General features: G+C 34.6%; 1 pseudogene; it reads left to right on the top strand.

The window, feature by feature from the left end:
- The first annotated feature begins 5,289 nt into the window (after nucleotides 1-5,289).
- On the top strand, nucleotides 5,290-24,464 carry LOC110695136 (annotated as a pseudogene).
- The last annotated feature ends 589 nt before the right edge of the window (nucleotides 24,465-25,053 follow it).

The raw sequence follows: 25,053 nt of genomic DNA, 5'->3' as shown, positions 1-25,053 counted from the left end.
TCCAATTGATGTAAGTGAAAGTTACCATAAGGAGTGTAGCACGTGCACTCAACTCGATAGTAAAATTATACGATAATAAAAAATGCTTTTAAGTGTTTGTATTTTCATGAATCATTTGCCAAATTTATAAGTTTAAACTCTATTTGGAATGAAACAAATTTACTATTTTTGAATGTTTCATTGAAAACTAATGTTGATATATTTTCTACATACAAAAATAGATTATGATTGAATTTCCAAACATGTTTCCAACCACTAAAATGAAGAGAAGGTGAATTGAAAGGGATAGTCTTTAGCCCAAACACAACCATATGACAAAGAGAGACCACCCACAAGATGGTTAGCTTAGGGACAACAAATAGTTATGGTCTGGTTGAGTAAAACATGCACACACCAACTCTTTTAACCCAATACAAACATATATATGTGTGGAAGTTAGAGCCTAATAGGAATAAATAAACTTGAACCCTAGTCGATCCTCTTTGATTTGAGGTAAGAACCTTGTCAAGTGGGCCAATACTTTAGTCAAATTTAATTACATTTTTTAATGCTATGATATTACTTACATTAATTAGCACATATATTGATTTTTATTTAATTATTTATTGTTGATGCACAATATATATTATTTGAGATTGAGGGATAGCTAAAGTGGTTAGCTTTCCTCCCGGCTCCACGATCCTGGGATCGATACACACACAGAGTAGGATAGGTAGTTACATATTGATTTTTATTATTAACAAAAATGAAATGCATAAAATTCAATTAGTAAGACTTCGGAGGGGATGTACTGAAAATTAAAGTTGTAAAAACACTAAAAAAAACATTAAATTATCATACAAAAATCTTTATTGATACTGTTTCCATTTCTCACTGATTGTAAATGATGTATGGATAATAATTGTACATAAATTTCCTATTTTAGGGTGGATTTAGTTGGAAGACTTTTGATAATGTAAATTATTTTAATGCATGGCACATATGGTGGGTTCACTTCACCTTGTCTAATTAACTTGATCTTTTTGGATATGATTGAATACTATTAGACCTCATCGTTAGAGGCCGAATAAATTTAAGGGAATAAAGTTATTGGTACTTATATAAATTATTGGACCTAAAAGTCATTTATTTTAGAAGAAAAGTGCACACCCTAACTTGTAATATTTTGTATTTTTATACGTATTTTAATTTAAATAAGTATTACTTAAAGTATTTAAATAATTCGAAATGAATTATTTATAGTGTTTCATTAATTTAAAAAAAGAATTATTTTAATTAAAAGTTTATTTTTAATTATATAACAATCTTGAAAATATTTTATTTCATGATTTGGAAATTTGGGGCATATTATTTTATAATAAGAAATTTTAAAGTCAATGGTATTTAAGGAAAGTCAAGATACTAGTTTGAATAGGAGATGGGATCATTAAGGGTAGAAAGGGAAATTTAAGTAGGAGGGTCTAGAGAGGGGGTATAAATACCCATCACATGGACAAGTTGAACCTTGCCCAAGGTGGAGAATACCCAAAGGTAACTCTCTCTCTCTCTTTCCTCTTATTTTCTCTTATTTTCCCCTTTCCCCTTATTTTCTTCACACCACACGCCGACCACCACCACACGCAGCCGGCCACTGCCGCAGCCACCAGCGAACGCCGACGACAACAGCGGCACTACCAGCGGGCGCGCTGAGCAACCCTGCTGTGGTGTCGTGGTTGTTGGTATTCGAACAAAAAAAAATCTCTTTTGTTTTTAATCAAAATCTAGCCTTGATTTAATTATTGATTTTGAGTTTTGTGATGGTTTTTATGATGTTTGATTTTTAAGTATGATGTATATAAATTTTCAGATTTGGTTTTGAATTAAAAAAGCCCCAAATTACAAACCCTAGGTTTCTAAGTTTATGTATATTGATGGAAATTGTTTATGATTGATATAAATGATTGAAATAGGTGTTTTAAAACATAATTACAGCAATTACAGATGATTTAATAAAGCTGGAATTTTTGTATATAAGCTACAATTAAGTTTCTTGAAAGGATTTTTAATTACCCATTAATTGGGAATAAAAGTAAGGGTTTTAAATTAATATTCAACTAATTTTAGAGGGTCTATGAGTGATTTAAAGAGTATTTATATTGCTGGAAATTTATATTGAATTGGTATTAATGCCTCTTTGTAATTTTGGATTGTAGGAGATTTCCAAGTGAGTGATTTTATTAAGTCGTGGCAATTTTGAGATCATATTCAAGGTGCGTTCGCGGACTTGGTAATTATTTGAATATGTAGAAGCATGCTAGGCTTTGATATATTAATTCCAAGTCGTATCATGATAGGTGTTGGTTGGAATTTGTTGTAATTTATATTTGAATAGGTATTAATGCCTCTTTGTAATTTTGTATGATTGATGTTGATGAATGATTTGTGATACATGAATTATTTATGATGAATTGGTGATTGAAATTAGATATGTTGGCATGTTGGATATGAACCACACTTTTATTATTAGCATGATTGAAGGCATATTTGGTTAACCTAAAGATTTAATTTGGTTTGGAATAAAAAAAAAGGAAATTTTATTATGGTTCATATAATTTTTATTGATGCTTTAAGCATGGGAATTGAGCTATCAAGTGTCTTAATACACAGAAATAAATTATATTGCGGTGCCTATGTCCACTTAAGGTGTTTTTAACAGCGAGAGATAGGATTTGCGGCGCATTATGCGTTTAAGGTGTCATTGACACCGAAGTAGATTAAAAAGGGTTCAACTATTAAAAGTTATGTGATCACTAATTATTCAAGAATTTAAATTGGTATATTTGATTGCTTGAATGATTATAATGTTGGGTTGTGTTATGGTTGAGAGTCATCACCAAGTCTAATAATATGTAAATAACGTAAAGTGAAAGAGATTACGCACCAAAACTCTTGGAACGTATATACCTCGAGTATGAACATATGGGGGGAATTATGCGACGCTGTATTTTCCTTTTTATTTATTTTATGCGCAGGACGTCCAATCACTTCATGTGGCATTTGCCTACCCAGTTAGCACCCGGTGTAGTTTACCTCAATTTATGTGGGGCAGGTTGGAAACTCGTTCGATGCATAATCAAATTAAATGGACATTGGTGTTTGTCTAGTTAAGTGTTGAATGTCTTGTATGCTTGTTTACAGGTGTAACAAGGTAAGTTGTGTGATGATAGGATGAAAATATGTTAATGTATTTTATTACGCTTATGTACTCAACATTCCTGATTGTGTGTTGTATGTTTGTTTGGCCTTGTCTTTACCTTGGCCCTATGACGACCCATTTCTAATGGCGAGTAGTGGGGATAAGTAGAGATAAATTTTTCAGGTGATGAAGCATTTTCATGGTGGGCATAAGTGAAGAGCGAATCATGCTTAGTTTCCATAGGAATATGATGTGTTTTATTTGCTTTGAATATTATTTATTTAATTATGCTCATGAGACTAACGTAAAGGTTTTCAGTATTGTTTGGTTTTAAGGGCCTACGATGGTTCCAAGTTGTAGGTTGACTTTGTTCGACTTTATTTAACTTTGGTTTGACTTTACTTTCGTTTGGTTTGAATGGTTTTAAAGTTAATCTCCCGCTGTGTGTCTTTGATAATTACTTTAGCCGTTTTCACGGTGGCAATAATATCTTAGATTTTCCTATTTCGTATCTTAAAAAGGGGAAAACAGGTACTTTTAAGGAAACGAATTTCTAGGGTGTTACACTAACGTATACTGAGAGATGGAGATTTGAAAGCCTTTTATCACTTATACTCCCAATAATTTAATTTGTGAAGAAAAGATTTTAGAACACTTGGTGCCAAATCAAACATGTGACAAATAAAATCACAACTTAGATAATTATGTATCAAATTTGTTAATTCATGACATTATATTATCTCTTTCTTTAAACACTTTTCTTTGTTGTAAATACTGAACCTTGTATCTGTGAAATAGGTTAAAAGATCTTTAATGCACAACCATAATTTCATTGCATAACATTCAATAACGCTTTCAATTCTATCATATTTCATACTCGTTGACTTCCCACACAATAGGTATGACTCACATCCACATGACAATACAAGAGTCGTATATTTGATCGTTCACGCCACGAAAACATGTTTACTTACAAATAGATGACAAATGTGTTGTAGCAACACAATAAAATAAAATGTTATCTTAATTTTAACAAATCTTAATAAAACTCAAGCTAACGCAAGCCAGTTAGCTAGTTTAAAAACCAAGGGTAAGTATTACCTTTACCCAATATAGAGTATATATCTTAAATTAAATCTCGTCTAATTTGATATAGATGAGGCCTCTTTATATCATTCTATATATTAATTAAAAGTCATTAGAGGCTATATGAGAAAATATTTTACTAGACAAGGACCGGTTGTACATAGAAAATCGCTTGAGTATTTTCATCGGAGAGAGAAGGTGGGAGATCGACTAGAAAAACATTGGGGCAGAAAAAAGCGGGATTTCACAATTAGTTCTTCCACACACAATTATCAAGACAACTAACAGAAAATATATACCCTCATCCTTTTTCATCATTTCTTACAAATCTAATTTCCCACCATTCTCTCTCCTTATTCTCTCTATAATAATCCGGAATTTGTGTCAATCCACCTCTTTTACACCGTTTTCTCTCTCTTCTTCCTCTCTCAAATTCTCCAAAAACTCCATTTCTCTCTCTGTTTTGGCAACTTCATGATTATCATCTATTTTCATGGCGAACGATTCCTGATTTCAGAGATTACGTTGTGTTGCTAGCTCGTATTCAGTGAGTTTTCTACCTTTTAATTTGAATAAATAATCATTTTGCTGCAAATTCTTGAAATTCTGGAATCTTAATTTTGTTTATAATTTTCGTTCTAGCTGCATTTCCGATCGTATCATACGAATTTCCATTTGTGAATTCTGAGATGAATTTACGTTTATATCTTACAATTTCTGAAAAATTAGGTTAAGGATTGAACGGATAATTACCGACAATAGAAGACGTATGATTATCTGATTTAATTCGTTGTTATTTCCAGCGAATTCTTGAATTTTTTGGTAATTCTGATAAATTGTCTTATTTTTAGCGAATAAATTTCACATTTGAAGAAATTGAAATGCGTTTGATTTGATGTAATTAAAATTTACTATCAGTGAAATTTTGGTGAATTCTGATTCATACTGTTTTATTGATGTTGAAGATTGAATACCAGAAACAGAGGTGTATGTAACAGAGAGAAAACAGGAGAATAAGAAGAAGCTAGGGGAGAAATAATGGCGGCACCGCACGACTCTGGACCGCAGGGTCTGTCGAGGAGGCCGTCGAGAAACACAGCGATAACGAATTTTTCGACGGAGGTGTTCGATCATGAAGTCGTTCCTTCTTCTCTCGTTTCGATCGTTCCGATTCTTCGCGTCGCCAGCGAAATCGAGCCGGAACGGCCACGCATTGCCTATCTCTGTATGGAAACATATTACAAATCTTTCTTTTCTATTCTAGTTTATTTTGTAATTATGGTTTGATTTTCTTTCTAGATATTAAGTGGAAACTAATTTGATTATTAATAAATTGGTTAAATGTGCGTGAAATGTTTGTTTATGGGGAAAATTAGGTCGCTTCTATGCATTTGAGAAAGCACATAGGTTGGATCCAAGCTCTACTGGGCGTGGTGTGAGGCAGTTTAAGACTGGTCTCTTGCACCGTCTTGAGCGGGTATGGTAAATTCTCTCTTTCTTCCCCGTTTTTTTTTGGCGCGCACTTTTCTGTATTTTTTGAATTTATACTGTTGAACGTAAATGATGAAGGGGCAGTACAGGCAGAGTCAATTTTTAAGTGTGGGGGGTAAAGCTAAAGAAAAAGATTACTAAGGTTAACAAAGTAAATTTTTAGCTAGCCCTCAAAAAAAAAAAAAAAAAAAAAAAGAGTAAATTGTATTTTGAATCACTGTTACTCGTATCAATTATTGATATGGTTTATGGCTAGATTCAAAGGATGTAGAAATGGCTTGTAATATTCATGATTTTTTTTTAACTCGTATATAATTGTATATAATTGATATGGTTTAAATCTAAAGTCATAAATCATGACGCAACACAATGTAAAATTTTCACTTAATTTTTTTTTTTTTTTTGGTATCATCTACTCTGTAGTTTTTTTTATTTTTTTTTATTTTTTTTAAAAGATTTCATATGATAAACTTTTGGTCCCTCACCATTAAATATTTAAATCTATATTTTAAAAATGAAATTCCCATCATTAACTAGATATTAATACATATTCTGCACAAAATATTACTCCGTATTTTTTACTTAATACTATAACCAACTTGTATTAAATTAACCTAATAATAATAATAATAATAATAATAATAATAATAATAATAATAATAATGTTTTGTTCTCCTTAATAAAGTAATATTTGAAAATTATCTAAGTTTAACAAAAATAATTTAATTTAATAAAAATTAATTAAATTTCTGTTCTTTTTTTTTTAGAAAGTTAAATTTAGGTTAAACTAAATTAAACTAAGAAAATATTCCTTCAAAAAAAAAAAAGTAAATATAAAGTGAACAAAATTTAGCCTAAGTGAGCTTTATAAAAGTAATTTTGTTCCTCTTCTATTCATTAGCCATTGCATCATTTACTTGAATTACATATATACAAGCCTAAATTTGTTACTAAGTCAATATAACCAAATATATTAATTTAATGGCATTAAAAATAGGGATTTTGCTTACTAGTTTGAAGACAGTGTAGAATTCTTGTAATTAAAGTTAAAAATACCAACACACGATGACATTACTTAAGTTTCTCATCAAATCAATTATTTTTTACCATTGGGTGAATAATGAAAAATTATGATAGAGTGCTCTTTGTATTCCATGACTATCGACTTCTCATACTAGCTTGGCCGCTTGGGGGCAGTTCTACCAATCTATCCGAGTATCCGCTTTAGAATTAGAAATTTCCCCACGTATGGTGGGGCCTGGGGAGGGCAATCCAAAAATTTTATGTACAAGAACAAGTAAAAAAAAAAAAAAAAGTTTAAAAAAATAGACAGAGAGAGTAAAGTTGCTCTCTTCCATATACATGTCAGAAACTCAGAATTAGCAATGTAAATGCCCCCTTCATTCCTTCAATGGAGTTTTCTGTTTCCCTCGTCCTTAATGAGTGTCCTGGCCTCCTGGGTGTTTAGGATAATGACATCTCTGGTTCTTCTAATTAGAGAGCAAATAAATCAACTGAATTAATTCTCCAATCAGGAAAATCATGCAAGTCTTCCCCGTCGTGTCAAAAAGACCGATGCCCGCGAAATTGAGAGTTATTACCAGCAATACTACTCCCAGTATATTCGAGCTCTTGACCAAGGGGAGCAGGCTGATAGAGCTCAGCTTGGAAAGGCTTACCAGACTGCTGGAGTCCTTTTTGACGTTCTCTGCGCCGTCACCAAAACTGAGAAAGGCGAAGAAGTTGCTCCTGAGGTTAATTTCTTGAACTTGTTTTGTTTTGCTCACTTTCTATTTGGTGAATTGCCACTAAATGCAATGTGTTTTGTGGTGTCCTTTAGATTATTGCAGCCGCGAGAGATGTTGAAGAGAATCAAAACAGATACTCCCCCTATAATATACTTCCGCTGGATGCTGCTGGGGCCTCGCAGTCCATCATTCAGCTTGAAGAGGTACATAAAATTGTCAATTACTATAATGCTCCGTTTTTCATTTACAGATTTGGAGATTCCATGTTGCTACTTAGACAATCACCATTCACCAATGTTGTAAATTCACTTTGTGACATTCACCTTGAAATTTAAGGAGCCCTTTGAAACCAAAGGATAAGAGCTGATTGTTAGAATTGGAGGACTACTTTCATTGGCTCCGGTATCACCTCAAATTGGGCCACAATTTGTATACATACATTTATATTGACAGATGACAACTAATTACCATATTCTAATTTCGTGGGGGTGGGGGTGGGTGGAGTTTGCTATCCCTTGAGTGGAGAAGTATGTAAGCTTTATCATGTTCTGATGTTCATCACTATACTCACTGAAATAGATGGTATCCTTTTGGTTACAATTTTTTTTTTCCTATTTATTAATTTATTTTTTTTATATATATACGGAGTATATATGAATGCGAAGATTCTAGAAATTTATGTGAACTAATGAATCAAGAGGAATTATAGCATAAAGAGAGAATTTTACAGTAATATATTCTCTCAAATCACAAAGTTTAAAAGAGTATTTATAGGTTGTTATTCATCCACCTATAAAAGAGTGAACTTCAGGTTTAAGAAGAGGTAACTACAATACTTTGTAGTTTGTATTGTCAACTCAGCCCCTTGCCCCCTTTTATCATTATCATCCAGTTGTGATGGTGGTTATTGCGGCTGCCTATTAAGATTTGTTTATGTTCTAAATATCAAACTAAGGTTTTGAAGTATATCATATATCTCACCTTTGAATCATCTATAGCTCTTGGATTCATATACAAGTAGCAAGTGGTTGCAAGATAAAAGCAGTAAAACACAACTGATTAGAGATTTTGCTCCTGTTTTGCGAATAAGTTACAGATCATGCATAAATATCCGTAAAGCATCTTCTAAGTTTTATACTTTTATACCTATTTTTATGGGCCATCCACTACATAAAGAAATGTTCACTGAGTTGCGTTTTCTACCATCTTTTCTATATTTAGAGATGATACTGTCCTGTAGCAGTATACTGTATACTTCATTTCTGGCATGTAGGTGTATCACTGCATGAACAACATGTCCAATTGTTAATGGATCAATAACTTTCTTCCATGTCATGATAAAGCTCAAATAAAATGAGTAAATGGTATAAATTAAGCTACCTGTTTTAGTAGACTGTTAATGCAATACCTAGCAGATAATCTTCTTTAGAACCAAAATAAAGCCTCGTTTTTATTTTCTCGACAGTTTCCAGATTATGATATGTATGATCAAACCATCCACCTCACACCCCCACCCTCTCCAAATTTAAGCAGAGAATTATGGGTTCAAGGAAATGCATGCAATGCAGTATCTCTGGACAGCTTGTTTTTACCATTTTCTAGTATTTTCGCAAGGAGTTCCACCATTTTCTTGTAATTTTTCTTTATCATCCAGTTTGTTCCAGACCATGAAAATGCTCTATCTTTTCTCTATACACGCGCATCTTGTTTAGTCAATGGAAGATTGGAAGCATAAGTTGAATTTTGTATCTCACAATCTGATTCCCCACTATTATATAAATCCAAACCAGGCAGTCAGTTACTCTTCTGGGAGTAATCTATCTGCTCATTGGTCTCTCTGTCTTCAATCTGATGTTTGATCTTAATGCTCTCCCAATACTAGGTTAAGGCTGCCATCTCTGCATTGTGGAACATTCGTGGCTTAACTTGGCCACCTGCAAGTGAGCAGCACCAGCAGAGAACGAATGACTTGGATCTTTTCGATTGGCTGAAAGCTATGTTTGGATTTCAGGTACATTGTCTTATTGTGTACATTGGGTGTTTATTCTCCCATCATCTTTTTCTTTAACAGTGATGAATAAGTTGTGAACTTGGAAATGTAACACGGTGACAAAGTGATTCTGGAAATTGCTCTTTTTGTTTTATGCAGAAAGACAATGTTCGAAATCAGCGAGAGAATTTAATAATACTACTAGCAAATGTTCATATAAGGCTAAATCCAAAGCCTGAGCCTATGAACAAGGTTGGAATCTTATTTAGTTATTTGTCTGTTTTTTTTTATTCATCATCTTTTTATCTTGTTTTTTTGCCTGCATTGTCGATGCTATTGCTGTAAGGTTGCACCATAATGTATTGAATGCAATATTTTCAGTGCAACTCACATTACAGTACTTTGTGATTTTACTGTTTTTGTAGCTTGATGATCGAGCTGTGGATGCTGTGATGAACAAGCTCTTCAAAAACTACAAAACATGGTGCAAATTTATGGGTCGAAAGTACAGTTTAAGGTTGACATATGAATTTCCCTATTATGTGCTTTCTTTTATGTGCTCCTGGCTGTGGAAATAGCTGATTCTTTAAGTTTATATATTGTAACTATAGGCTTCCTCAAGGGCCACATGAAGTTCAGCAGAGGAAAATTCTTTATATGGGATTATATCTTCTTATATGGGGTGAAGCAGCAAATGTGCGGTTCATGCCAGAATGCCTATGCTATATTTTTCATAATGTAAGGACTGTTTTCCCATCAATTTTCAACATTTATTTTAAGAATAATGAATTTAGAAGTATATTAACAAATGATGATGTTCAGATGGCTTATGAACTCCATGGATTGCTGGCTGGAAATGTCAGCATTGTGACGGGAGAGAACATAAAGCCCTCCTATGGTGGGGATGATGAGTCGTTCCTTCGGAAAGTTATTACACCCCTGTATCGTGTAATTGAAAAGGTAATTAGCTTCTTTATGTACAATTTTTTACCTGCTGTTGCTTTGTTTCTGAATTCAAGTGCTTGTGATGCTATCCCAGGAAGCCCAGAAGAGCAAAAATGGGAAGGCACCTTACTCTGGTTGGTGCAACTATGATGACTTGAACGAGTATTTCTGGTCAGTAACATAATTCAGCTCAATCATGGTTAGCAAATATTCCTGACCATTCTTAATGCTCACATTTTTTTACATGAAGTTTTCATCTGTATAATCCAGGTCATCAGATTGTTTCTCATTAGGTTGGCCAATGCGCGATGATGGAGAATTTTTTAAATCAACTCGTGAAACTGTAAAGGTAACCTGTAGAGACACTAATATATTGACTCATGATCAAAGCTGACCTGCTTCCCTTGTCTGATGCTTCAGGGTAGAAAGGTCTTCCAGGACAACTCTAAGGGCACAGGAAAATCAAATTTCATAGAAACTAGAACATTCTGGCATATTTTTCGAAGTTTTGATCGCTTGTGGACATTCTATATACTGGCTCTACAGGTACTTCTACGAAATGAAGTTGGTCTTCTACAAATTTTTTGTACAATGCTTCTAAACTTAGATGTTGGTAAGTAATAGATTTAAAAACTGATGCAGGCAATGGTGATCATCGCGTGGAGTGAAGCCCCAATATTATCTATTTTTAAGAAAGACGTCTTATATCCTGTTTCAAGTATTTTTATCACCGCAGCTTTTCTTCGCTTGCTTCAGAGTATGTTTCTCTCAGATGGACTCTACAATGCATTAAATAAATACTTGCATATTTTCATAGGATTTCAACAATTTGTATATGTAACATGTAGAGTGTTCAAGGATATGGTTAAAAATTGAGAATAGTAATGTAGACGCCCTGGAATAATTATTTTTTCCTTTCATATAAAGTCTCTTCTGTCTATTAGTATATAGATATTCTGAAATAATGGTTAATATAAAATATTCTTTAAACGTATCTTCACATCTGGGAGGTTTTTTGCATATGTGGTGTGGTGTAGCAAAATACAAAGTCAAAAATATAATTAAAAGCAGTAGTTTCCACCATTTTACTTTTCACAATTTTCCCTAAATTTGTTGTTCTGCACATTTCTGTATTAAAATGGTCCTAAATTTGAAATGAGTGTGAAAATAGCTTGCTGGATTGAAGCATATTAAACAAATCTAGAAAGTGTAATATTTATTACAATTAATAGCTTCAAGAAAACATTCCCTCCCCCCATTTCTTGCAAAAGATAACCCTTAATCTGTCCTATGTTTATTATCCTACATCAGTTTTTTCTATTCCGTGGATTGAAAATTTAGGGTTCTTGAGGTTTCATTATTCATAATGAACAAGATTTTCTTTGAATTTAGTTGATCTAAGTTAGCCATCTGGCCCAATGCTACAGAAATCATATCTCACCCGGTTTTCTTAATTTTTTTTTATTTAATTTTATAGTTCTGAAAATTTTTGCCCCATAATTGCTGTAATAAGAAAAAATGTTTCTTTTGATCTGGTTAACAGCCATTTTTACCCTCTTTTTTTGTTCTAGGTATTCTGGATATTATTATCAACCTCCCCATGAAGCGTAGGTGGATGTTCATGGATGTGACAAGAAGTGTCTTGAAGATAATTGTTAGTCTTGCATGGGCTGTAGCCCTTTCCCTCTTTTATGTTCATTCTTTCAATGTGGCACCACAGAAAATTCGAGATGTTCTGTCATTTCTGGGGCAACTGAAGGGTGTTCCTGCTCTGTATATCATGGCGGTGGTACTCTATTGTCTCCCAAACATACTGTCTGCAGCACTCTTCCTTTTCCCAATGCTTCGACGTTTTATTGAAAACTCTGATTGACTTATCGTAAGGTTCCTAATGTGGTGGTCACAGGTATTATATTGCTTTGCCTCGTAGAAATGCTAGAACTTTTTATTTGGCGGGAAATGTTAAGCCCAGTACAATTGATAACTCTTTGAAGTAAGGCGCACCGAAGCGCGCCCAAAGCGTGCCTAGGCGCAGCAGGACCTTCATCGTCTTATTGCGCCTTGAGCCTTTTTATACATTGGGCTGTTTTACTGAGGTTTCCCTTGTTTGTTGTAAGCTCACTTTTGTGAAGGAGTGGAGAACAATTTAGGCCCATCTGAGTGATACCCTATATTTCTTCTGATTGCTGTAGCATGAAAATACAAAATAGATGTTTTGCAGTCTTGCTTTAATAATGTATTGTGGGTGTGTTAGTTTGGGTGCGTTTGCACTTCAATGTGCAAGTAGTTATTTTTCTTTCCAGAAAAGATACACAACTTTATGAACTCTAATTGGCCCTCATTCTTATGTAACCTCCTATGTACTAGGAAATAACGAATTTTAGCCTTATTCTTGGACAGCTAGCCTTTTTACTATTCTGTTACTTGTGATTTTATATAAATCTTCAGACACAAGTGTCTGCTACTCACAAGATATAGATGTGCTAATTTTAACTTGTTTTCTGATCTGTGCATGATTCAACATGTGAACATATCTAATTTGCTGACCTGTCATATAGTATGTCTTCTTAAGTGATTCTAGACTTGAGCATATCAAACATTTAGTCCAATGTTAATGCTAACAGTAGGTGTTGCTTTCTCTTGGACTTTAGATCACAAATCTTTACCTTAAACAGGGGATAAATATACAAAAAGGAAAGATTAAGGCTCCACTTATCTGCAACCTGAATTTATAAGATTAATTCACCACTTAATCTGCGACCTGAATTTATAAGATTAAGGAAAATTAAGTCACCACTTATCTGCAACCTGAATTTATAATTTGTCACTTATGTTTTTTTTCATATATTCCATGGCATTGGATTAAATTGCACATTCTCCTTTTCTGCCCCCCCCCCTCCCCAGGTGCTTGAAGAAACTGTGTCATTTTGAGCTATTTTTATTTGCTCATTTTTGCAGCCTAGGATTTATGTAGGCAGAGGAATGCATGAAAGCCAATTTTCTCTCATAAAGTAAGTGTGAGATAAATAACTCTCTTTGAGCTCCAATATTTCTCAAATTATCTTTTATTTATTATTTCTTGCAGTACTATTAAAATAAATTTTGCTATAGGTATACTATATTTTGGCTACTACTTCTGGGTACAAAGATTGCATTCAGCTATTTCATCATGGTAGGCTTTTGTTGTATGATGCATCTTCTTCTAAGTTGCAGGGAATGGATTTCCCACTCCACTTATTATTGTATCTTTTCTGCAGATAAGACCCTTGGTGAAGCCAACCAAAGACATAATGGACATCAATAAAGTTGAATTTCAGTGGCATGAATTTTTTCCCCACGGTATCCAATGCATAATTTTTGTGCCTTATTGAATGCACTTTTGTATCTTATGCTGATGCCTTTCTTATTTATACAGCTAAACACAATTATGGTGCAGTTGCCTCACTTTGGGCTCCAGTTATCATGGTGTGTACATAGCACTTGGCCCCTTACTAGAAATCTTTTAATTTTGATATTATTTTGCTAATTTCTTATCCATTCTCTAAACATTCAGGTTTATTTCATGGATACTCAAATTTGGTACTCTATATATACCACAGTTTATGGTGGTTTCATTGGAGCATTTGACCGTCTAGGAGAGGTATTTGTGATCAACATGGACTTCACATCGCCTTTTTTTTTTTTTTTTTTTTTTTTGGGGGGGGGGGGAGGGGAAGGGTTGGGTATTGTCCTATTATCTACGTGAAATTTGAATGTTGATACAGTTTTTTCTTCATAGGTACCCTGTGACTATTCCCTCTTCATTGCCTCTCTTTGTTCTTAATTAAAATTATCTGAAGAATAAACCTTGAATTTTAATATATCCGATGCCCTTCTTTCTCTCTTTCTTGAAACATCCAAATCCACGTAAATACCCAGATATTTGATAGCTAATTTCTCTAGAATAAGCTATACTGATTTATGCACAAGTTCTTTTCCATTTAGAAATGCGATTGTTGTTGTTCCAACAGATAAGGACTCTTGGCATGCTGAGGACAAGATTTCAAGCACTGCCTGGTGCTTTCAATCACTGTCTGGTGCCTTCAGACAAGTCACGCAAACGAGGCTTTACCTTATCAAAGCGGTTTGCTGAGGTTGCTGTCCTTTTCTATGTTTTAACTTTCAAAGATTGTTTTGGATCAAGCTCAATGACCTTTGTAACATTTTGTTACTTCTATTCCTAAAGGCTAATGCAAGCAAGAGAAGTGAAGCAGCTAGGTTTGCGCAGCTCTGGAACGAAATTATATGTTCTTTCCGTGAAGAGGACCTTGTTAATGACAGGAAAGGCTCCTGATCCTTTACTCATTTATTATATCCTCCTCATTATGATTGACATGTTACTGAATTAGGCATACCATTGTTCAGGGAGATGGATCTGCTGCTCGTGCCTTATTCTTCAGATCCTAGTTTGAAAATAATTCAGTGGCCACCTTTTTTGCTTGCAAGCAAGGTTAGTGTTGCTTGGAATATCAAATATTCTCTGTAAAAACTGAAATCTATTTTCACACTGATTAATTTTCTTGTTTTGCAGATCCCGATAGCATTGGATACGGCTGTTCAATTTCGACCGAAGGACTCTGACCTTTGGAAGCGAATATCTGCTGATGAATACATGAAATGTGCTGTAATTGAATGCTATGAATCCTTTAAGCAAGTTTTGAACATTCTGGTTGCTGGAGAAACCGAGAAAAAGTAAATGCTGTATACATTATGTTGTATTGTTATTTTTTCGTAAATTCCAAAGCCAGACTAATCATTAATTTTTCTATCTTAACTTCTGTTGTCTCAATCTAACGCTCCACTTGACCATTTAGATAATCCCACATCAAATTTCTTGTTCCCTTAAATGGGAAAAGAAATCCCACTTTCTTGTGTGGAGCTGGGCACTTGAGCCACAATTCTCTTCCATTTCCATCACATCAATTCCTACACTCCTTTCTCTCAAAAAATTATTCTCAGCTAACTTGTTAATGTGCATCCTTACTAGTTTTCTTGAGATGTTGGCCAAAGCCTGAGTGGAGCATTCGATTGGGACTGAAGGAGTACAATGTATTAGAGGACTTTGGAATGGAGAGTATATTAGAAACAATATTGCAAACAATCTTTCTTATACTCTTACTGCTGCTTCATAATGATCAAAAGTCGATATCATCAATCATTTTTCGGTTTGCTCATTTGTCTTCTCTGTTCATCTAGCTTCTTTCTCTCTCGAGAAATGTCAACTTGAGCACTTAGTTCTTAGTTTTAGATTTCAGTTTAATTGTTTTATTTATAACCAAAGTTATTTTGCAGTTGTTAATTCTTGTGCTATAACATGAATCTGATATAATGGCATCCTTACTAATGTGGTTTTCAAAGAAACAACCTAGTGTCATTGTGGAATGTGCATACACTATATGCTTAACAAAAGATCTGTTTGACAGGATAATTTCTGTCATTATAAGAGAAGTCGAGACAAACATTTCGAGGAGTACACTTCTTACAAATTTCAGAATGAGTGCTTTACCCACCCTCTGCAAGAAATTTGTCGAACTTGTGGGATATCTGGTTAGTAAATTGATCTTTTGTTATTGGGCATACTTATAAAATTCCATTTGATTTTTTCTAGTGAAGCTCATTATGTTCTATTTCAAGAGAGATGGCGACTCTTCCAAGCGGGACAGTGTGGTATTGCTACTGCTTGACATGCTAGAAGTTGTTACACGTGACATGATGGTGAATGAAATTCGGTAGTATATCTGTTTTAAGTCTCCATGTATTTTATTTTAAATAATATTTTTCTTTGGTGTGGATCACCAGATCAATATGTTAACTTCTTGCCTTATAACTAATCAAGTATCATGGTGCTTTCAGTGAGTTGGCCGAACTTGGGAATAGTAGTGGCAAGGATGGAAATCGTCTTTTTGAAAATGTAGTATTTCCACCTAAGATTACACCACAGTGGGAAGAACAGGTATGACAAGATGCTTTTAAATGCGTCAAACATTAATTTTTAACAAAAACATAAGACATCCCTATTGATATTTCTGTTTCTAGATACGACGCCTGTATCTACTTTTGACAGTGAAGGAGTCTGCCACTGATGTGCCAACAAACCTTGAAGCACGAAGAAGGATTGCATTTTTCACAAACTCACTGTTCATGGATATGCCACGAGCTCCTAAAGTTAGGAAGATGCTTTCGTTTAGGTATGCTTTTTATTTATATAAAATTTATAAATAACATTAAAGGTCTTGGGATAAAATCATACCTTGAGATACTCATTAACTTAGAGGATTGCTTTATCTAAGCTCAATTAGATACTGTTTCGCAAGTGAAATTATTAACATCTGTTAACCGTGAAGTGATGCATTCTCAATCGACTGCTTATTGCTGTTTTCCTCCCCTTGAAACTTGCAGTGTCCTTACTCCTTACTACAGTGAGGAGACAGTATACTCTAGAAATGACCTTGAAATGGAGAATGAAGATGGTATATCTGTTATATACTACTTGCAGAAGATATTTCCAGGTTCTGATACCAACAAATGTGAATAAAAGCTTATATATATTTTACATCTCTACTAGTGGCAGTAGACCAAGGTATCTGATTTTGCAATTATACCTATTTATTTAGATGAGTGGAACAATTTTATGGAGAGAATTAATTGCAAGAAAGAGGCTGAGGTTTGGGAAAATGAGGAGAACATTTTACACCTTCGCTATTGGGTTTCACTGAGAGGACAGACTCTCTGCAGAACAGGTATAACGTGGTACTAGTCTGTACTAATTTTTTTCATATAAATATACCGATATATTTTCTTCTCACTTTGAATACCTTCACACTTCCTCTCTCTAAATCTATGTATATGTGTGTGTGTGTGTGCGCGCGCGCGCGTGTGTGTGTTTGCATGTGTATAATATGTACCTGCTGTAATAATATCTGTTGTATGCAGTTCGAGGGATGATGTACTATCGAAGGGCATTAAAACTTCAGGCTTTTCTCGACATGGCTGATGAAGAGGGTGAGATACTTTTTTATTTTTCTATTGCTAGTATTTTAGTCGTGAGAGCATTCTGTTTTTGGTAGTATTAACTGCTGAATATTTCAGAATTAGGATCTTTCTCTACTAAAGTAAAATTTAAGTGATGTAATACTCCGTACCATTTTAATTTTTTTTTTAATGGCCTTGAACATCAAATATAATAATTGGGAAATTGATATACGAGTTTTCTAATGAAGGTCTACATATTTATTCAGAGTCCATCACCTTTGAACCTCTTTCAATGTTCCCTGTGTTTCGTGATTTTTTAAATTAAAGTCAACTTAAGATATTGACAAAATTCTGCCTTAAATTCACTAAACTATTTATTGTTTGATATTCTCAATTAAATTTATGGACTAGAAAGTAGTATCCAGAAATCACAACGTTAAACAAGGTTTCAATGGATTTTCTTTAAGTTTTTGGTGTATTATTATAAAATCATTCATTATGGAGCACAAAATCTTGTTTATACTTTGGGGCATTCAACTTGCATTTCGTGAGAAAGACTTAATGAGCCACCGTATATTCCTGGAGGCTGGTTGTTTTTTCTCAGTTCGACATAGCTAAGACTTTGAGCTAGTAGTCTCATTTCGTTTAATCTAAGATTTCTTTCTTGTACTCAAAATCTTCAAATGTGTTGATAAGTATGTCTGATGTTTTCTCAGAACTCCATTGTCAAAGGAAGAGAGATTGGGGGGTGGGGAGGAGGGAAAGAGGGGAATTTTGAAGGTTAGTTGCTTGTCTTAGTGTGTTAGCTACTGTTTATTTCATGTATAGAGAAACGGCATTCCAAGCACCACAATTCCTACTTTTCCTAGACAATATAGGCTATCTTTCCAAGATGTTGCTAAAGACCTATCTTTTATTAGAGAACAGGTGATTCTAGAAAAGTAAAGTTCAGGATAAAGGTAATTTCTGAGGTTTGGTGTGAAGTGTAACACGCCTTTTATGATTCTAAATACACATGTCATGCATTGGAGAACAAATAATTTTTCTCTTTTTATTTTTTGGAGACTTGACCTGATTTTTTTATTTTTTTTTTCAATTTGTAATTCAGCTATCTTTATGATTTAGCCTTTTGTTTTAATGGACAGAGATCTTGGAAGGCTATAAGGCCGTTACGGTTCCAATGGAGGAGGAGAAGAGGAGTCAGAGATCCTTTTATGCCCAATTAGAAGCTCTCGCAGATATGAAATTCACATATGTCGCTACGTGCCAAAATTACGGTAATCAGAAGCGGAGTGGAGATCGTCGTGCAACAGACATTTTAAATTTGATGGCCAAGTAAGTTCAAATTCAAAGATTCAATCTTAATTTTGTATGCGTAGTGTAAGCTCAGTGTCATGTTTTGTGTCACTCTACAGTCATCCATCCCTGCGTGTAGCATATGTGGATGAAGTTGAAGAAAGAGAAGGTGGTCAAAAATCACAAAAAGTTTATTACTCCGTACTGGTCAAAGCTGTTGACAATCTTGACCAGATATACCACTTTTTTGAGAATCAGTATCTTGATTTCTAAGGGTATTTGGTACCATGGTCTATGGACGCTGATTGAAAATTTTTCTACAGGAAATATACCGTATAAAGTTGCCTGGCCTGGCAAAGATAGGGGAAGGGAAGCCTGAACACCAAAACCATGCTATAATTTTCACTAGAGGAGAAGCCCTTCAGGCCATAGATATGAACCAGGCAAGCTCTAATAGATTTTTGTTTCATGTTTTAAATGAATTAATGAAAAAATGGATAAATAAATAAATGCAATCTTTCTAATTACAGGATAATTACTTGGAAGAAGCTCTGAAAATGCGTAACCTTCTAGAAGAATTTAATGAAGATCATGGACTGCGTCCACCTACAATTCTAGGTGTTCGTGAGCATATCTTCACTGGAAGGTAAGAGAGTATTCCTGGCAACCAAAAGTTGCTGTACTGCAATGACATTTTGACAGAGGTGTCATATTTGCTTCTTTGCAGTGTATCATCCTTGGCATGGTTTATGTCAAATCAGGAGACGAGCTTTGTTACCATTGGACAAAGAGTTCTTGCAAGACCATTGAAGTATGCATCTCTGTCCCAGGACATAAGAATAATTAAGATTTATCTAACGAAATGAATAAGGAATTACAGGAGAAAGACAATATATTAAAGTGCCTGTGTGTTTGATCTTCATGATGTTAGTGTACAAATACACAGTAAACAACTATATGAAGTCTGAACCTATCATGTTACATCTTTTATCTTACGGAAATAGTGATAAGAGTATGAAATTCTTTTCCATTGGAATTAAGTCAGAGTCAGTTGCCTACTTGACACGTTTAAGATCTATGCCAAAAAAGGGATTGTTTTACTCTGAGAATTTACTCTTTTTATACGTGTAGCACTTTTCCTTTCCTTAACATTTTTTATTACACCAATTACTCCAACTTCCTTGATATTTCCAGGGTTCGCTTTCACTATGGCCACCCAGATGTCTTTGACAGGATCTTCCACATTACCCGTGGTGGAATAAGCAAGGCTTCTCGTGGAATCAATTTAAGTTAGGACATCTTTGCTGGTAAGGTCTTTTGCTCTTCTCACTGCCTTTTGCTTTCTACCTCGTCTTGTAATCCTGTTTGCTTTTGTTCTAAAAATCATGTGTTTTGTGTGTTACTTTCTCAAGGTAGTTGTCAAATCTATAACCAACCTTTTCTAGTTTGATTCAACACCTTTTGGCTCATATGCATCTCATCATGTAGGATTCAATTCAACATTAAGGCGTGGAAATGTTACTCATCATGAGTATATTCAAGTAGGCAAGGGACGTGATGTTGGTCTCAACCAAATCTCACTTTTTGAAGCACAAGTAGCCTGTGGTAATGGGGAGCAAACACTCAGTCGGGATGTGTATCGATTAGGCCATCGTTTCGACTTCTTCCGCATGCTTTCGTGCTATTTCACAACAGTTGGATTCTACGTTAGTTCCATGGTAAGCACTTATTCATAGAAGCTGCGCTACTGGAATGTTGGGCTAGCATTTTTTGGTTGTTTGATCAACTATTTTTATATGATATAAAATTTCAACATACCATTGATCACATACATATGATGAGCATGCAGAAAATTAGTGAAGTTTCACATGAATCTCATGAAGACAAAATTTAAGCTGCCACATTGGGCAAAAAAAGAAACATAAAAAACGTAAGAGCAGTATTGAGATATTTTAATTGCAAATATCTTATACAAGTAAATCAATCATGTGAAATATGCCAATATCAGTATTATTGATTTGGTAAACCTCAAGAAATGTTGTTCTGTATGCCTATCTAACTGAAATAATCTGATTCTTTGTAATTTGTTTCATCTAGAAACAGTTATCAGTGATTTCTGTAGCAAAAGAATTGTTTGGCTAATGTATTTTCTTTTTTTGAAAAGAGGGGGGGGGGGGGGGAGGGGGTGCTCAAACAATACTCTAAAGGTAAGAATAACAGAAAAACAAAAAGGTTGAAACTCATTATTTTACTACATGTTTGTGAATAGTGATCACGTCACATTACAGTACTGTTCCCATTTTCTTTTTGTCATGAACTCATGATTCACAGTAAGAGCTGATGATGGTTGTTTCTGGCCCTTGATGTGATATTTGTAATCTAAGCTATGATTTCCATGCTTTTGCAGCAAAGGTGCAATTTTTTTGGGTTTTTTTTTTTTTTTTTTTTTTTTTTTTTTTTTTTTTTTTTTGTGTTTCTAATATGCTGGGTGCTACTGTATTTTTTTTTAGCGAGAATGAACTGCTGTTGTGTTTCTTTGGATTAGAGAATATGGAGGGAAGGGAGAGGTGAGGAAGAATGAGGGACGTGTGCTTTTTTATTTAAATTTGGAATTAGGAAAGGGAAGGAAAGGAGTTGGAGGGCTCCATCTTCCTTCCCTTTTTAATCGACCAAATCTTTCCAGTCGAAGGGCAGAATCACACTTCTTCCCTCCCCTCCTTTCCTCTTTCCCTCCATTTACATATTATGAATGTTGCTAATATCTATTAATAAATGTTTGTGGATGTGCAGCTGGTTGTCCTTATAGCGTATGCTTATCTATATGGAAGACTTTATCTATCTTTGAGTGGTTTGGAGCAGTCCATTATTAAGTTTGCTAGGGCCAAGGGAGAAAATGCCTTGAAGGCAGCCATGGCTTCGGAGTCTGTGGTCCAACTGGGACTTCTAATGGCTTTGCCCATGATCATGGAGATTGGACTGGAGAGGGGATTTAGAACTGCGTTGGGTGAGATGATCATCATGCAGTTGCAGCTAGCGGCAGTTTTCTTCACATTCTCCCTTGGGACAAAAGTTCACTATTATGGGCGTACCATCTTGCACGGAGGAGCCAAGTACAGAGCCACTGGACGTGGTTTTGTTGTCCGTCATGAGAGATTTGCTGAAAATTATCGCATGTATTCAAGAAGCCATTTCACGAAAGGGCTAGAGCTTATGATATTGCTTATAGCATATCATTTATACGGATCTGCGGTATCTGGTTCCACAGCCTTTATTCTGGTGACTGGGTCCATGTGGTTTTTGGTTATATCTTGGTTGTTTGCTCCCTTTATTTTCAACCCATCAGGATTTGAGTGGCAGAAAATTGTGGATGATTGGGATGACTGAACGAAATGGATAAGTAGTCATGGTGGTATTGGTGTACCGGCAAACAAGAGTTGGGAATCATGGTGGGCTGAAGAGCAGGAGCACTTGCTATCTACAGGATTTACAGGACGTTTCTGGGAGATTGTTCTTTCTCTCCGGTTCTTTTTGTATCAGTATGGAGTAGTGTATCATTTGCATGTAGCCAATGAAGACACAAGCATCATGGTAAGTCTGAGATATCTATTGTGGTTCAAGCTTTCCTTTCCCAAACACTGACCTCTGCTTTCAAAGTATCTTGCTTCTACAAATTCATTGTGCTGTGGTAAGCAATATTTGATTTGTACCTTTCAAACACCCCCCCCCCCTTTAAAATATTGTTTGAACTTGTCATTAATTAGGATTTTCAATGTTGTGGGGTTTTGAGTAACTGTGCATACTGTTCGTAAATCAAGTTAGAGATTCTGCTAAGGTATAGCATGCGAAGTGGAAAATTGTGAGAGTTGTTTGGCTGGCAAAAACTCAGGAAGTGCACTTCCTGGGAAGTAACTCGTTTAATTTCTTAGAAAATGGAACCACTGGGAAAAAGCAACTTCTTAGAAAGTATTGTTTCCTATGCTCTACCAAATAACCACTAATAAGCAACCTCGCATACCTACTGTAAACATCAATAAAAATTGCTGGCCCTTCAGCTATATAGTTTTTGTTATTTTTTTGAGGCCATAGGCTTCAGTGCTTCACTGCAGACTTGAGGTAGAGTTAAATTTTTCATCTGATCTTTTTCCAGCAAGTTTTTAATATGACTCTTTTTGTTAATTTTAGGTTTATGGCCTGTCTTGGCTTGTCATTGTTGCTGTGGTTATTATTCTAAAGGTAAGTAACTTTATAATCTGAATGCTGATGCCTATATTTGTTATGAAAGTGTACATATGAAATACATATACTTAGTATGTTTCAAAAAAAAAAAAAAAAAAAAAAAAAAAAAAAAAACTTGTATGTAGTACTTATCTATGTGTTGTGACTGCAGATCGTATCCATGGGTAAAAAGAAGTTCAGTGCAGATTACCAGCTGATGTTCAGATTACTGAAACTTTTCCTTTTCATTGGCTTTATAGTCGCTCTGGTTGTCTTCTTTTTATTCTTAAATCTGACAGTTGGAGACATATTTGTTAGCTTGCTGGCCTTCATGCCCACTGGATGGGCTCTTTTATCAGTAAGATCTCTCTCTACTTTCTATTAATCTGCCATTCATTTCTTTCTTTCTTTTTTTATGCACCTAAATCCGGAAGTATATCCTTACTGGCATGAATCATGCAAGTCATTCATAGCTTTGCTGTTTACTTGATCTTACACTACACCTTAACATCATATGCAATACTTCCAACAAAAAAAGATTCCTTCTCCAAGCGATCCTTAAACTCTTATTGTTGTAACCCTCAAAGTTGCCAATCACGTTATGATATCTGAAATATGATTTTGCAATTAAGTCCAGCTTTTGAACTTCCCCTCTTACCGCTGGGCATACTTTTCACATAGTTTTGTAGTTTTGTAATGTGTTTCAGTGTTTGTCCTCTTATGTTTCATTCTCGTACAGAGTATCAGTTTATCCTGTTATTACTGGTGACGATACTGATTACTGGTATTAAATACTACCTAATATTTATGAACAGATAGCAATAGCATGTAGGCCAGTGGTGAAAGGCATGGGAATGTGGAGTTCTGTCATAGCGTTGGCGAGAGGCTATGAGTACATCATGGGGATTCTAATTTTCACCCCCGTGGCAATGTTAGCTTGGTTCCCGTTCATCTCTGAGTTCCAGACCAGGTTACTGTTCAACCAAGCTTTCAGTCGAGGGCTGCAAATTCAACGTATCTTGGCTGGTGGGAAGAAGCAGAAGTAAACACTCATTTACTCATGTGTGAAGTGGTATTCTGTTCTTGTAAATGACAGAAAGGGGTTCTTCCAGCAGGAAGTGAATTTCTGAATTTAATCAATTTTTTGGAATATGTATTTGCTCACCGGGGATGCCAATGTTATGTGCGCTTCACAATATACTTGTTGGCGTCAAGATCTCGGTCAGAGGCTCCACATTCTGATAGTCTCAAGCCGGAATCAATTTTTTCCAAAAGCTTGCTTAAAGTGCTTATTACCATATTCAATGTGTTCTGGATTTTGTCCATCATACATGTAATTTGCTCTTTTTATATATGAGATTGAATTTAGATTAAAAGTTCATTATACTTTTAGCCTTTCCCTTGTCGGGGAAAGACAATGCATAGGTAAACAGATTGTAGCAGGCTTCATAATCGTCGCAGATTGAACTGTATAACTGATGTCAAAACATGTAAAGGTAGTGTATTTTTTAAAAAATTAGAATAACTGATTCTTTGTGAAGTAATATGCAAGGGTTCAAGCAGTATCTCATATGCCATTCTCTGTCTCATTCTGTGGGAATTGTTGGGTAGAAATTTCTCTGCTTATTCCTCCATTTTGTTTCTTCTCTAAAGTTCCAAATTGTACAATGATCCTTTTATCATTTTTAATGGTATGACTAAGATTGACAATAATTTGTTTTTTTTTTTTTTTTTTTTTTTTTTTTGGGAGGGGAAATATTGACAAAATATTTTAGAGGAAAAAACTTATAGTCATAAAAATGATAATATTGGAAGTAATTAGGTTTGTTCCGTCGTACCATTCCAATAATAATAATAATATGGAGTAATAATAATAATAATAATAATAATAATAATAATAATAATAATAATAATAATAATAATAACAGTGTGGTCTTTTAAAATTCACAAAATATATAATTACAACCTGCATCATGATGCTAGGTGATCTGTTTTGAATTTAAAATCTATGTAATATATAAAGAGAAGAGGTGTTTTTGGTTGAAAATTTTTGAGTGGACCATTTTACCCCTCTTCAAAAAATTTATTATAACTTA

This window comes from Chenopodium quinoa, unplaced genomic scaffold, assembly GCF_001683475.1.
Source record: "Chenopodium quinoa cultivar QQ74 unplaced genomic scaffold, ASM168347v1, whole genome shotgun sequence".
Taxonomy (NCBI): domain Eukaryota; kingdom Viridiplantae; phylum Streptophyta; class Magnoliopsida; order Caryophyllales; family Amaranthaceae; genus Chenopodium; species Chenopodium quinoa.
Note: the sequence above shows the minus strand (reverse complement) of the source record. Positions and strands in the feature narration are given on the sequence as shown.